A 13,282-nucleotide genomic window follows, 5' to 3' on the forward strand; every position below is an offset into this window, starting at 1 on the left:
GAAGAATAAACATAAGACAATAGAAAAAGAAAAATAATTAAGTTCTTCCTGATTACAAAACTGGTAATGCATTTCAAAGAAGAAAGGCAGTAATGACTAGGCTTTTGAATTCGAAGAGTATTTTCCCATTTTCACGAAGGCCAAAGAGGCAGGGGCTAAGCTACCTTTCAGACAGAGTAATTTCCTGCGTAGTCTGCCTACCCTGCACCAACAGTTCTACCAATCACTGAAAACACCAGTCCGGAAGTCCTACGGTTAGTTTTCTGGGTTCTATTTATGAATAGTATCACACATGACAAGGCACTATCAATATAAGATGTCTTTTATAAACTGTGACGAACGATCTACCACCATCCAGAATCCACATAGTATAACTAACTGCTCAGGAGGAAAGGATAAAGTCTAACTAGTGCTTAGAATTAATTGAAAATAGGAATATAGGTTAAACTACCAACTGGGGTTTTTGAGAAGAGCCTAGAAGATTATTTCTGGAATTGATTAGCAATCACCGATGTGATGATGTAAAAATGTTGATGATGATGATTATATTTTAACAGTCAATGCTCTTTGGTGAATTCAAAATTTTGTTTTGCACCAATCACTGATCTATGCCAAATTATATCCTGTTTCAGCAAGTGAATCATTTAACCTTATATTAACCTTATTTATAAAAAGACAAAAATCTACAATGAAACTCAAGAACAAGTCATCTCCACATTTACTAAAGTGAAGAAAAGGCAAGCTACACTATACAAATAAGTCAAAAGAAGGGAAAATAATTTTTTTCCACCTACTTGCATTTCACAATCAATGCAATTTCTTAAAGCTGACCCTTTTCTTTGCTCATTTTCATCATGTTGTACAATTAATAAGGCACCCCCACAGAACTTGTATAGATAGTGAGGACCAACCTGAACCCAGACTCTACCTGAGTTGCTGCTTTTTTAATAACACCAACTGTCTGTCTGTTGTATAGACTATTAACTGACCTTTTAATGGGTCAACTATTTAAGGGAGAACCCAGGGGCCTAAGAAACCTATGATTAAATGGAAGCAAAAAAGAAAAAAAAAAGCAGCATTATAGTATGTCCATCAATTAGCAGGGTAGACTGGACTTTGCAAGGAAGTTGGGGGGCAATTCTAGTCAACAACACAATCATCAGCATTTCCCTGGCTCCAACTGCATGTGACATCAACAAGATCGCACTAATAAGGTCCCTCAATTACAGGAATGTTTGGTGACTGTGGAACATCCAACCTTTAAAGTAGTCATGCTGTCAGATTGAATGACTTAAGAAGGTTTTCAATTATCCAGGAACTGAACTTTGGAAAACTAGGAAAACCTCCTGGCAGGGAAATAACCGTTCCCCGATAAAAAAAAGATGATGTATAATCGTGGAAAAATTTTGAAGATGAATGGTCCTGAACTAGGTAGCCAAAGTTAATAAGAAGATATGCAGATAATTTTAGCCTCTCTCTTCTACTGAGTAGGGAAAAAGAAAATACCTGTAACTCACTCAGACTGATTTTTGCCTTGTTTTGCTTTATTTAGTAAGAACTAAAACTAAGAAACCCCCTTGCCTGACTGGGCGGTGGCGCAGTGGATAGAGCGTCAGACTGGGATGCGGAGGACCCAGGTTCGAGACCCCGAGGTCGCCAGCTTGAGCGCGGGCTCATCTGGTTTGAGTAAAGCTCACCAGCTTGGACCCAAGGTTGCTGGCTTGAGCAAGGGGTTACTCGGTCTGCTGTGGCCCCACGGTTAAGGCACATATGAGAAAGCAATCAATGAACAACTAAGGTGTTGCAACAAAAAACTAATGATTGATGCTTCTCATTTCTCTCCATTCCTGTCTGTCTATCCCTCTCTCTGACTCTCTGTCACTGTAAAAAACAAAACAAAAAAACTAAGAAACCCTTAATTTTGCATTAATGGAATAACACTGCACTTACATAAACTTTATTTGACAATTGGTATTACGTGGCCCAGGCTCAGTAACTTGGTTAGAGTGTCAACCCGATATGCTGAGGTTGCGGGTTCGATATCTGATCAGGGTACATACAAGAATCAGCTGATGAATGCACAAATAAGTAGAACAACAAATCGATGTTTCTCTCTCTCTTTCCCTTCCTCTCTCTCTAAAATAAAAATTTATTTTAAAGAAAATTAGTATTACAGTAAACTCCAAAGACATTTGTTCATGGACAGGGGTTTTATGGGAACTCTAAATTTCCACTCAATTTTGCTGTGAACTTAAAATTGCTCTAAACAATAAAGTCTACTTTAAAAAAAAAAGACGATTGTTTCTCTGATTTTAGACTAATGAAATCAAGCAAGAGTATGTCAAATAAATTCACAAATGGCACATGATCTAGAAACAGTGAGAAACTCAGAGCTTTCTGGGTGAATTATGATTGTAAGATACCTTGGGAAATAAATTAGCCAATTTATAACTTTTCCAACCTTGTCAAAAAGCAGTCAAGTGACCTAGTCATTTTGGGAGCCTGACAGCCCAGGTAAACAGTATACAGAGAAGCTGCAAGTGTCTAGCAAAGTGGACTGACACATTCAGCTCTTGGAATGGGACTGACACATTCCAAGTTCCACAGAAGAAAAGTTTTCATCACTGTTTTCTCCACGATTGCTGTGCCAAGTCTTGGCACAAAGAAAGGGCAAGAGAAATCAGCTAACTCTTAACACCATCAAACTAGCTCATCTCTGTGCAGCGTACTTAAAGTTACCTCTTACCTTGCTCCTGCCACTGACCCAAATTTGTTTTAGCTTTTTGAACTTCTGTTAATTCCATTCCTTGCAATATACCAACAGGACGATTTATCAACCTTGGCACTCTAATGACATTTTGGACTATATAATTAACTACTTGTTGTAGGGGCTGCAGCACTGCTGGTCTCTACCCACTAGATGCTAGACACACATACATACACACACACAACCCTAGCTCTAACAGCTGCAAATGTCTCCAGACAATGCCAATGACTCCCGGGGCGGGGGGGGGGGGGGGGGGATCATTACTAGTTGAGAGCCTTCAACAAAAAGAATTCCTTGATTCCTGGGGCTCTAAATAAACCCACTTGTACAATTTCCCTTTCAAATAGTACCAGGACTTTGACCACTAGACCCAACTGGATGCAACTTCATTTCCCATTATTTGTATAGGACTTCACACTGGGGTACAAGTAAATCCGTACAAGTCTAATGGAAAACACCCTGGGCTATAAAGCGCAGATGAACTGTATAAGGAGGCTCCAACGGATTATTAATATAACTGTGGGCATGTCAGTCATTCTATTAGTGACTCAGGACCCTGTTTTGTAATTAGGAATGACGTCTGCCTTATTCTCGTAAAGATAAAATAAGAGAAGGGAGTGTAATGTGAAGGCCATTTCTTACCCGATAAATGTCTAACAACGAGTTTTTCTCTAGTGCTCAATACTAAACAGATAGCAAGCTTCCCAAAAAGCCGAGACAGGAATTCTCATTTGCTAGGAACTGTCTCTGCATAGTGGTCTCCTCCTGGGAACACAGGAATAATGCCAAGCATTCTCACAGAGGCAGCGTGTGGTTAGTCTAATCAACAAAGCTTCTTGTCACCAAAATATTGCAAAGGCAAATAACATGAGAAAGGGCTTTCAACTTCTCACAAGAAAGACTAAAGAAGACCAAGTGCAATAAAAATCAAGTTACTAAAAATATTTTATAGTAAAATGAGCAATTTTATTTTTAAAGTACTTAATTATTAGTAGGATACATTAGAGGATTGAATGATTTTTAAAATTTGCTAATATGTTTAAATGTTTTATGATATAAAAATTAATTTTAATTTACTTTTCAAATATATACAAAACACTATTTTTAAAAATAATTTTTAAAATAATTTTTATTTTTTATTTATTCATTTTCTGAGAAGAGAAACAGAGAGAGATATAGGGATAGAGAGAGAAAGGGAGAGAAGCAGGAAGCATCAACTCCCATATGTGCCTTGACCGGGCCAGCCCAGGGTTTTGAACTGGCGACCTCAGCATTTCAGGTTGACGCTTGATCCACTGCGCCACCACAGGTCAGGTCCAAAACACTATTTTTGATTCTAAATATTTTGAGGGCAAGAGAGCAAGTTGTTTGTAATAGTTTTATTTTTCAGTATAGGACTCAAAGACATAAAATTTAAAGTACTTTTGATGCCATATACCAAATGCTCACATTCCATAGTGTAAGAAGTATCAGTATACTTTCAGTTTACCTGGCTTATGAAACCTTTTATTAAAGAAAAAATTATAGCTATGTAGCTCAGTTGGTTAGAGCATTGTCCCAATATGCCAAGGTTGCAGGTTCAATCCCCAGTCAAGGCACACAGAAGAATCAACTAATGAATGCACAAATAAATGGAACGACAATGCAATGTTTTCCACTCTCTCCTTTCCTCTCTCTTTCTAAAACCATCAATAAAAATTTTTATAAATAAACAAACTATGGTTAAAATTCTGCCAGCTTGCTGACAGACTAACACCCAGTCCATAATGAGTTGATCATTGCACACTAAACAAGATGACAATCTCAACAACAAAAATCATTCTAAACAGTGTGTGTGTGTTAAGGTTGCCAAAATAAAAGTCAAAGCAGCTATTTCCTGAAAGCACCCAAAGACAAAGCACTTTAACCACGACTCCTGTTACCTCGGTGCTGAGACAATGCCAATCTGCAAAAGCAGCTGAGGACATGTCACAGGGTTGTACATGATTAATGAATACTACGAAACTACAGCAAAAAGAGAGGCCAGTTAGGCACGCGCATGGGAACTCCCTGGTGGGTGAAGAACAGTAGCCGTCATTCATTCACAGAGTTCCGTTAGTTTCTATGGAAACCCAAGCACATGAAAAACCCACACGTTGTAAGTACCTTTGGTATTTTTACACACCAGACTCGTCCAACTACTTACTAGGAAGTATAGCAGTTGCATTGTTAGGAGGACACATAGTCACTGTGTCCTTCTCTAACACACCCCCCCACCTCACCCTGTTATATACTATTTCCTATCAATTTCAGGCTGGAGTCCATTGCCATCAGCAAATAAGAAAGCCTAAACTTTCTTAAACGTCAACAACATGCCTCTAGCAACTCAAATATAACAAGTTACACTTGTCCTAGATGTCAAGCTAAACTTTATAGACCAAACAAAACTTCTATCAAAGAACTTAAAGAGAGTCTTTAGGATATAGACATGCTATACCCAAAAATCATTTCAACTTAACTAAAATTTGTAAGGAAAAGAACGACTGCGTGAATAAATTCTTTCAATCAGACGTATAAAACCAGATTATGAAAAAATGTTATTCTACTTAAAAAGAGTTGACTCTCACATTTCTAGGATTGTTTATTATAAAGCAAGACAGACCAGCAGTGCAGAACAGATTCGCTGCTTAAGGGTTCAACAGGTCTGAAAGTAGAGATTTGATTAAGTAAAAAAAAATTCTTAGAACTCAAATTAAAGAAAATTCTGAGAAGAACTGAACAAAGTCATAACAAAAAACAAGTAAAATTTATTCCCACTAGAAGGAAGCAGAAATGATATAAACTGGAAAAAAGAGGCCATGAGGATCAGCTAAGTATCACTTGGGTTTTCTAGACTGTCTTTACTTCCTGCCTTTGTCCTTGTTTAGGATGCTTTCCTGATCCGTCAATGAATTTTAAACTCACTCTTCCACGAGTCCAAGTCTTTTCTCTTCCACTCAGATCATTCCAGATGACAGAACTTATGATGGTCTGAACCACACTCACTGGGCAGCCAACCGTGCCGTGACACCCATCTACCATAGTTACTGCTTACCCTGACACAGAACTCATCTCCCCTCCCACACAACTGGAAAGGTCTGCAAGGAGGTATTTTGTACAATTCTTTAGCAAGTAGCCAGCATCTTAGAAACTGACACGTGCCAAGGGATCTGCTGAAGCGAAGGTCCAACTTGAGCTAGAAAAGTTGCTTTGCCCAAAAAGCTGGTTTAATTCCTATCTCTATAATGCTACAAATCAAACAGTTCTCTCCAAAGAGATGAAAATCTTTTTGAAAGCAGCAATCAGCTAAGCTTTAGGGTCCAAAGGGCTTCTCTGCATGTAAACTGAATGAAAGGAACTAAGATAGTGGTGCTTGAGATGTTAAAACACAAGCAGTGCCATTTTAAAAATCCAACACACCAAGATTATTTAAGAAATGTGTGGTTTTTTTTAAAGATATTCTAATAGTATGTATACAGGATGGTCAACTACAGTCCACCGTTTTTCTACTCTAGGCACTACTCATTCACTTGCTATGCACATTATGTAGTGGGTTACTTTAGTACCAACAACCCCATATGCTAAGTATCAGCCACATTTTACAAATGTGGAGACTGAGGGGCGCTGGTAGTTTAAAGACTTTGTCCCAGGTTAGATAATTTAGTGTCAAAATCAGTAATCAAAGCCAGACTGATTCCAAAGCTTTTCTTCTCACCACTAAGCACACTGCCAACCAGTCCCTGCCCTGGCAGGACTCATGGGCCAGGAGAAGGGGAGCATAGACATGATTCAACAACTACATCATGTGATAATAAATGCTATTCTAGTACGAAGGAAGAAAAAACAAACAATTCTGCCATCTTGCATGCAGTGTAAATAGTGAACAGAGAAGCTCGGAGGAAGAGAGGCTGACATGGAAGAGGGAGAGGGCATTCCATACGGAACAGAGAGCAGCAGAAGCAGCTGATCATAAAACGCAATAGAAACATTTCAAAATATAAGCAGATGTGTTTTTGCAAAATGAGTACTTTTCTAGAGTGTTCAACAAGGAACTATAATTCTGTTTGCCGAGGAGAATTAGATCGTCTAATGGGAACCAGAAAAACATCTAGATTATTTGCTTTATGAAGGACCTAAGGAAGCAGAATTTAAAGAAAAAAATAGAAAAAAATGTCCTGATATAAAGCTGTATATAGAATGAGGAAAAAGTAAACTTAAAATTTAATGCAAAAGATAAATATATTCTTAGAAGCATTATAACCTGGAAAAGAACGAACCTAAGCCAGACTATACATAGAACAGAGCTAAATGATGGGAGGTACAAAAATCCAATATAAGAAACATACACTATTTGAAGTTGGAAGCTGGGAGGAAGGCATTTCAGTGAGCACAAAACTGAGCACTGAGCACGAGCAAAGCTCTGTGAGGACACACAAGGACAATGGGGAGAGCTTATGGTCCAAGAGAGGACAGACAGATCCCAAGAGTATGACTTCACCAAAACAAATTACAAAACCGCAGACACACCAAGGGTGTCAAACATCTAACATCTCTGAGGGCTAAGTCTGCTATGCTAGAAGAAAACAGACCTGATCAAGATCACTTCTTGACCAGCTTCACTTTCCCAAGGTGGAAATGAGGAGGAAAATTTTCATTCTGGGCTTGTGACCAGCAAAGAACTGGTTGCCTATTGTGAACAGAAGCCCTCAAAGTCTGAGACGTAATTTCAGGATTTATAGAAGCAAGAAGCGAGTAAGTAGACTCGAGTTCCTGGATGGCAGGCATGCTGGCTATTTTTCCCATCACCAGTGAATTGCAAATGACCTATTTACCTGTTCTTTTTCCTACTAGATTGTGAGCTCCTCCAGGAAAGGGGCCTTGATTTAATTCTCTTGGTGTATAGTGAACAGTTCCTGAACTGAACCCGAGAAGTATTTATGTTTCCAAGGGAACATCCCTGCCTTTGTTTTTTGAGACAACAGCTTTCCAAAAAAAGGTAAAAAAAAAACAAAACGCACACATACAAAAACAAACAAACAATGGGCCAGGGTGGTGGCATGGATTAAGGAGGCAGTGCTTCACAGACCACAGAAGATGCTAAAATATGACATAATACAATAGTAATTTTAGTAAAGAAAATGGGGAGAAATCTAAAGAAACCAGATGTTGAACAGGGAGAATCTCATGGGATTAGATTTGAAAAATTTAGAAAGATGTATGGAGGTATATAACCTACCTGTATTAGAGTATATCATAATCCTTGAAGATTAAAATCAGAATCCACAATGACTGAGGCTTGTGAAAAATGCTGAAGGCAAGAAAAAGCTACAATGTGAACAAGAGAAAATTAGGAAAAGTCAACACAGCCTGTTATCAGTGTTAAGCCCCGAGACAGAAGACCGAGCTATGTGGTTCCATCTTCATTTTGCTTCCTTGTGTCTTCTTTATGAAAGAGCACACCATCCTCAAACCAGAAAGGACCGATTAAGCAATGTATACACGAGAACTGTCCATAGAGATGCACAACACTAAAAATAAAAAATAAAAATCTACTCGATTTAAATGAGTTTAAAATCTCTAGGTGCAGAACGAATTCTATCCCGAGGTGTTCACCCTCAGAGGCGATCACAGAGCCATTGTGAAGAGAAGAGCCAGAAGAGGAGGAGATGGCAGACTCCAGAAGCTACATGCTTATGATTAGTTCTTGGGGAAACTCTGAAACAGATGAGGAGCTGGGTGATTTCTTTAGAAATGAGTAAGATAGGTTCAAGCAAACACGATCTATTGTTTGTGTTCAGGGGCATCTTTCATGGGAAATAATACATAACATTTTGGCTAGATCCTCAGTTCCCTTCTAACTGAAATACACAGGAAGTTACTCTTTAATTTTGAAGTAGAACAAGTTGTCATGGAGGCAGGTTCTACTGACAATTGTTTTCCATTGGAAATATCCTTCTTCTACATCCTATGGTCCATTTCCTTTCCTCTTCAGTTACCTGCCCAAACCCAAAGACTGCAGCTAGCTGCATTCCCATCCCACTGACACATATATTCTCTAAAACCAAAGCAACAGAGTGATCAACAAGAGCCAAAATGCATTTCCATAAAGAATCAATCATATCAAAGCCATTTATTCTTTGGGTAGGTTTCCTAGGATGTCATGAATATATCTTGAATTCAATAGCTTCTGGTAAGTGTTCTGATGGTAACCTTTTGGGATAAGATGGTAAGGGAAGCACGGGTATCTACAGTGTTTAGGTGGATGTGCACAGAACTGAAGATACTGTGTCAGCCTTCAAGTTTCTGTTTGAGCTACCACTTGGCATATCTTTTGACTTCATGCTTTTTTGTTATGCTTAACAAACCGCACAAAGTTAACTTAAATATGCAAATACAAGCCAATTCTAGAGATGACAGAATCTATAATTAAAACTCTAACTATTCTTAAATTTAAATTCTTCACACAAATGTTATTAATAATGTTACTAATAACCTTTACCTATCCCTTTAAAATCACATAGGCATATCATATCATAATCATAATGTAAACTTGTAAGATGGTAATATGCAAATAGCATACACTCCAACCACACCAAATCCAAACACATAAAAATTCAGATACACAGATTTTTAAAAATGCATTAGGAAAGCACAAGGATGGAAGATGCTAACTGGTCAGGTATATAAAAAAGGTCTAGCCTGTAAGACCTTAATAGACTTTTTTTTTTGTATTTTTCTGAAGTTGGAAACTGGGAGGCAGTCAGACAGACTCTCGCATGCGCCCGACCGGGATCCACCCGGCATGCCCACCAGGGGGCGATGCTCTGCCCATCTGGGGCGTTGCTCTGTTGCAACCAGGGCCATTCTAGCGCCTGAGGCAGCAGAGGTCACAGAGCCATCCTCAGCACCTGGGCCAACTTTGTTCCAATGGAGGCTTGGCTGCGGGAGGGGAAGAGACAGAGAGAGAGGAAGGAGAGGGGGAGGGGTGGAGAAGCAGATGGGCGCTTTTCCTGAGTACCCTGGCTGGGAATCAAACCCGGGAATCCTGCATGCCAGGCCGACATTCTACCACTGAGCCAACTGGCCAGGGCTAGACTTTTAATATTTAATATGACAATTAGGTAATAGAACTTTTAAAAGGTAACATTAGGACCATATAAATAGATGCACAATGCCTAAATTAGCAATTGTATGATATTGGGCAAATCACAAATGATAAACACTCTGAGCCTAAATTTCCTCATTTACAAAATGGGGTAATACTTACCCCAGAAGGTATTTTTTTAATAAAAGAATCCTATAAACTGAAAGGAATATACAAATATGGTTTTAATTAAAAAGTAAATTATCTGATCAAATCTATTGAAGTGTGAGCTTCATATTTTAAGTCATTCATTGTCAAGTAATAGCATATGTAGAGGAGAACTAAACTACAGAGAAAATTAGAAACCCTGTTAAGTGTCAAAGGGTTGAAAGAACGAAGAATGTTTCATCTACATCCAGAAGTTACTAGATAAGTGGTAACTACATTCATATATTTAATGAGAAGCATAAATGGGAAAAAGATTTTGGTTTAACCAGGAGAAAAATATTCTTTAACAATAATAAGTTGCCCTAAAGATTCTCCCAACTATTAAGAAGTACAGATAGGTTGGTTACAAAATAGCCATGAGGATGTGAAGTACAGCATAGGGAATATGGTCAATAATATTGGAATAACTATGTATGGTGCCAGATCGGTACTAGAAATATCAGGGGGAACACTATGTAAAGTATATGATTGTCTAACCACTATATCATACATGTGAAACTAATACAAAATAATACTGAATGTAAACTGTAATTAAAAAATAATAATAATAAAATCTCCCTACTTAGGAAAGTATTAAGCTCCCCAAACAGCTCATCATTACTCAAAAAGAGTCTGGAAGAAAAGGTATTTTATAGACTTTCTGAATTCTGTGCATATTTCTAAGGGGAAGATGTATGTATGTATACATACACACACACACACACAGTGGCAAAAGTAGGTTTATAGTTGTGAGTGCATGGGTTTACTTTTTTTTTTTTGTATTTTTCTGAAGTTGGAAACGGAGAGGCAGTCAGACAGACTCCCGCATGCACCCAGGTTTACTCTTTTTAAAAAATTTTTTGGAGTTTATTCTTGTATTGTTATTTATTAATTATTGTATTACTTTTCATATGAATATATTTATATATTTGCATGTACACGCACATGCAGATTTGTGAGAATAATAATGAGCAACTGAAGTTAAGAAAAGTGTTATAAGGTAAATTTTAAGTTTGTGCGTGGGGAGTGGATGGTCTTAGGGAGATAAGGAAAAGTCAAGACTTGAGGTAATGAAGACAGAAGGACTGATTGTGGAGTGGCGAGGGGAATCTTAACACTTAATGGCACAGTACAACCGAGTGGCAAGTTAAACTCACACCCAAATTAATCTAATTAAAAGCTTCCAGAAGTCCAGATGTTAAGAGGGCAGATCCAGGCTTTGCAGACTTCCAAAAGCATCAGACCCTAACATCACTCTCTCAGCCATAAGTTTTCATTAAATGAACATTTATTAAATGTCTAGTCTGGAGCTTGATGCCACAATATTCTCTGGGAGCCTCCAGCTCCTAAAAGTCATGCTTTCTTTTTGTGTCGCTTTAGTGGATCCCTGGGAGCTGGCCGTCCTGAACAAAATCAGTGATGGCTTTTGATTGTTTAGCGCCAACAGAATATTTCTAGGGGGGATGAGTTCCTCTTCAGGCTTGTATTCGAACCAAAGTATTCAACTGACTATGCAGCAGTTCCTCTATGGTTATGTGTCTGCTGAAATTCCTAAGATTTCTGATGTTCACAATTTTCCAAGTATTCTAAAAGTTATTAAAAACACCAAACTCTGTTTTTTACTCCATTTGATCATATGGCTCACTTTTATTTCGAAGACCAGTCTCATCTTTTTCTGAAAGGTGGCTCCTATTTTATCTTAAGGGTTTAAATCAAAGTTATAACCCCCCCCCCCACAAAAGACAACTAAATTTATCAATACTGTGAAACATGATTTTGAGAAATTTTTCATAACCCAGCTATGAGCTTCATTTTTAGACAGTATCTTTTTGAGTATGAAAACAGTAATTTGTTTTATTTAATTTCAGAAAGGAATTATTTCAGGAAATGAAGTAATTTCCTCATAATTTTAAACTAAACCAAGTGAAGATACGGGTCTAGTCATGGTGATAGACATTTCTAATCCAACAGACCAAGCATGAATCTTTATGAGTTCTTCCTAGTTGTACTATTTACCCAAACCAAGAGATAGTTGTTAATCTGTTTTGAGATTGTTTTATATACATATTTGACTTTCAGAACGACCATGGATGCTTTGAAATTTAACTATTTTATCTATGTAATGTATAACTGTAAAAAATAATGCTATTTTACTTTTTCACCTTATTACTATTTACTAGGCTAAAAAATAATAAAAAAACTTTTTCCTTCCAATTTTCAAATAATGTCTTGATTTTAAAAGAATTAGTACTGGCCCTGGCCGGTTGGCTCAGAGGTAAAAGCATCAGCCCAGCGTGTGGAAGTCCTGGGTTCAATTCCTGATCAGGACACACAGGAGAAGTGAACATTTGCTTCTCCACACTTCCCCCTTCTCTCTCTTCTCCTCCCGCAGCCACAGCTTAATGGTTCAAGCAAGTTGGCCCCAGGCACTGAAGATGGCTTCATGGCCTCTGCCTCAGGTGCTAAAAAAAGCTTGGTTGCCAAGCAACAGAGCAGGGTCCCCAGATGGGCAGAGCATTGCCTTGTAGAGAACTTGCCAGGTGGATCCTGGTCGGGGCACATGCGGGAGTCTGTCTCTCTGCCTCCCCACCTCTCAATTAAAAAAAAAAAGAATTAGTACTATAAGAATGCATCCTTTTGAATTTGTAAAAGATTTCCAGAGATAGTTATGACAGAATCAATTCTCAATCACTGATGAGTCTTACTGTGCAGAAAGGAAAGATGGAAGATCAGATGAATACATCCTCAAATATAAATTAGAAGCTACAAGTCTTATTTTACTAGGTCCTATAGCTCTATACTAAACTAGAACATTTTAGTGAAAAAATTAATTTTATTAAAAATTACACACTTTTAAAACACCTTATTTTAGTCATATTGTCTAGAAGAAGTAAGTGATTTTTTAAAAGAGCTAGAATAACTCAGCAGTTGGGAAAAGTTTATAATGATAGTTGTACAATATCAAAAATCTTTATTAATTTGACATTTAATCTACTCCAAAACCCAGAATATGCTTTTCTGTTTAAATGGGTTTTAATTTAAAAAATATGATCATTCAAAATCAAAAGCCAGTCTAGAAACAGTTAAAAAGTAGATTTGTTCCCAGGGAGAGAGTTGATCATAGAGACTACTAAGTCCTAATAGGGATAGAGCTTCCTCCTTTGGAAAGGGAAAATTCAGGCTTGTCAGGGTTCCTGTTGGGGAAT

The 13,282-nt window shown here is 37.8% G+C and overlaps 1 protein-coding gene across 4 annotated transcripts in view; it reads right to left on the reverse strand.

Annotated features, from left to right (window-relative positions):
• Positions 1 to 13,282, reverse strand: part of CNOT4 (CCR4-NOT transcription complex subunit 4) — a 119,484-nt gene that overhangs the window by 2,755 nt on the left and 103,447 nt on the right. The gene's annotated exons all lie outside the window — the stretch shown is intronic.

The sequence above is a fragment of the Saccopteryx leptura genome, chromosome 2, assembly GCF_036850995.1.
Source record: "Saccopteryx leptura isolate mSacLep1 chromosome 2, mSacLep1_pri_phased_curated, whole genome shotgun sequence".
NCBI classification, from domain to species: Eukaryota; Metazoa; Chordata; class Mammalia; order Chiroptera; family Emballonuridae; genus Saccopteryx; species Saccopteryx leptura.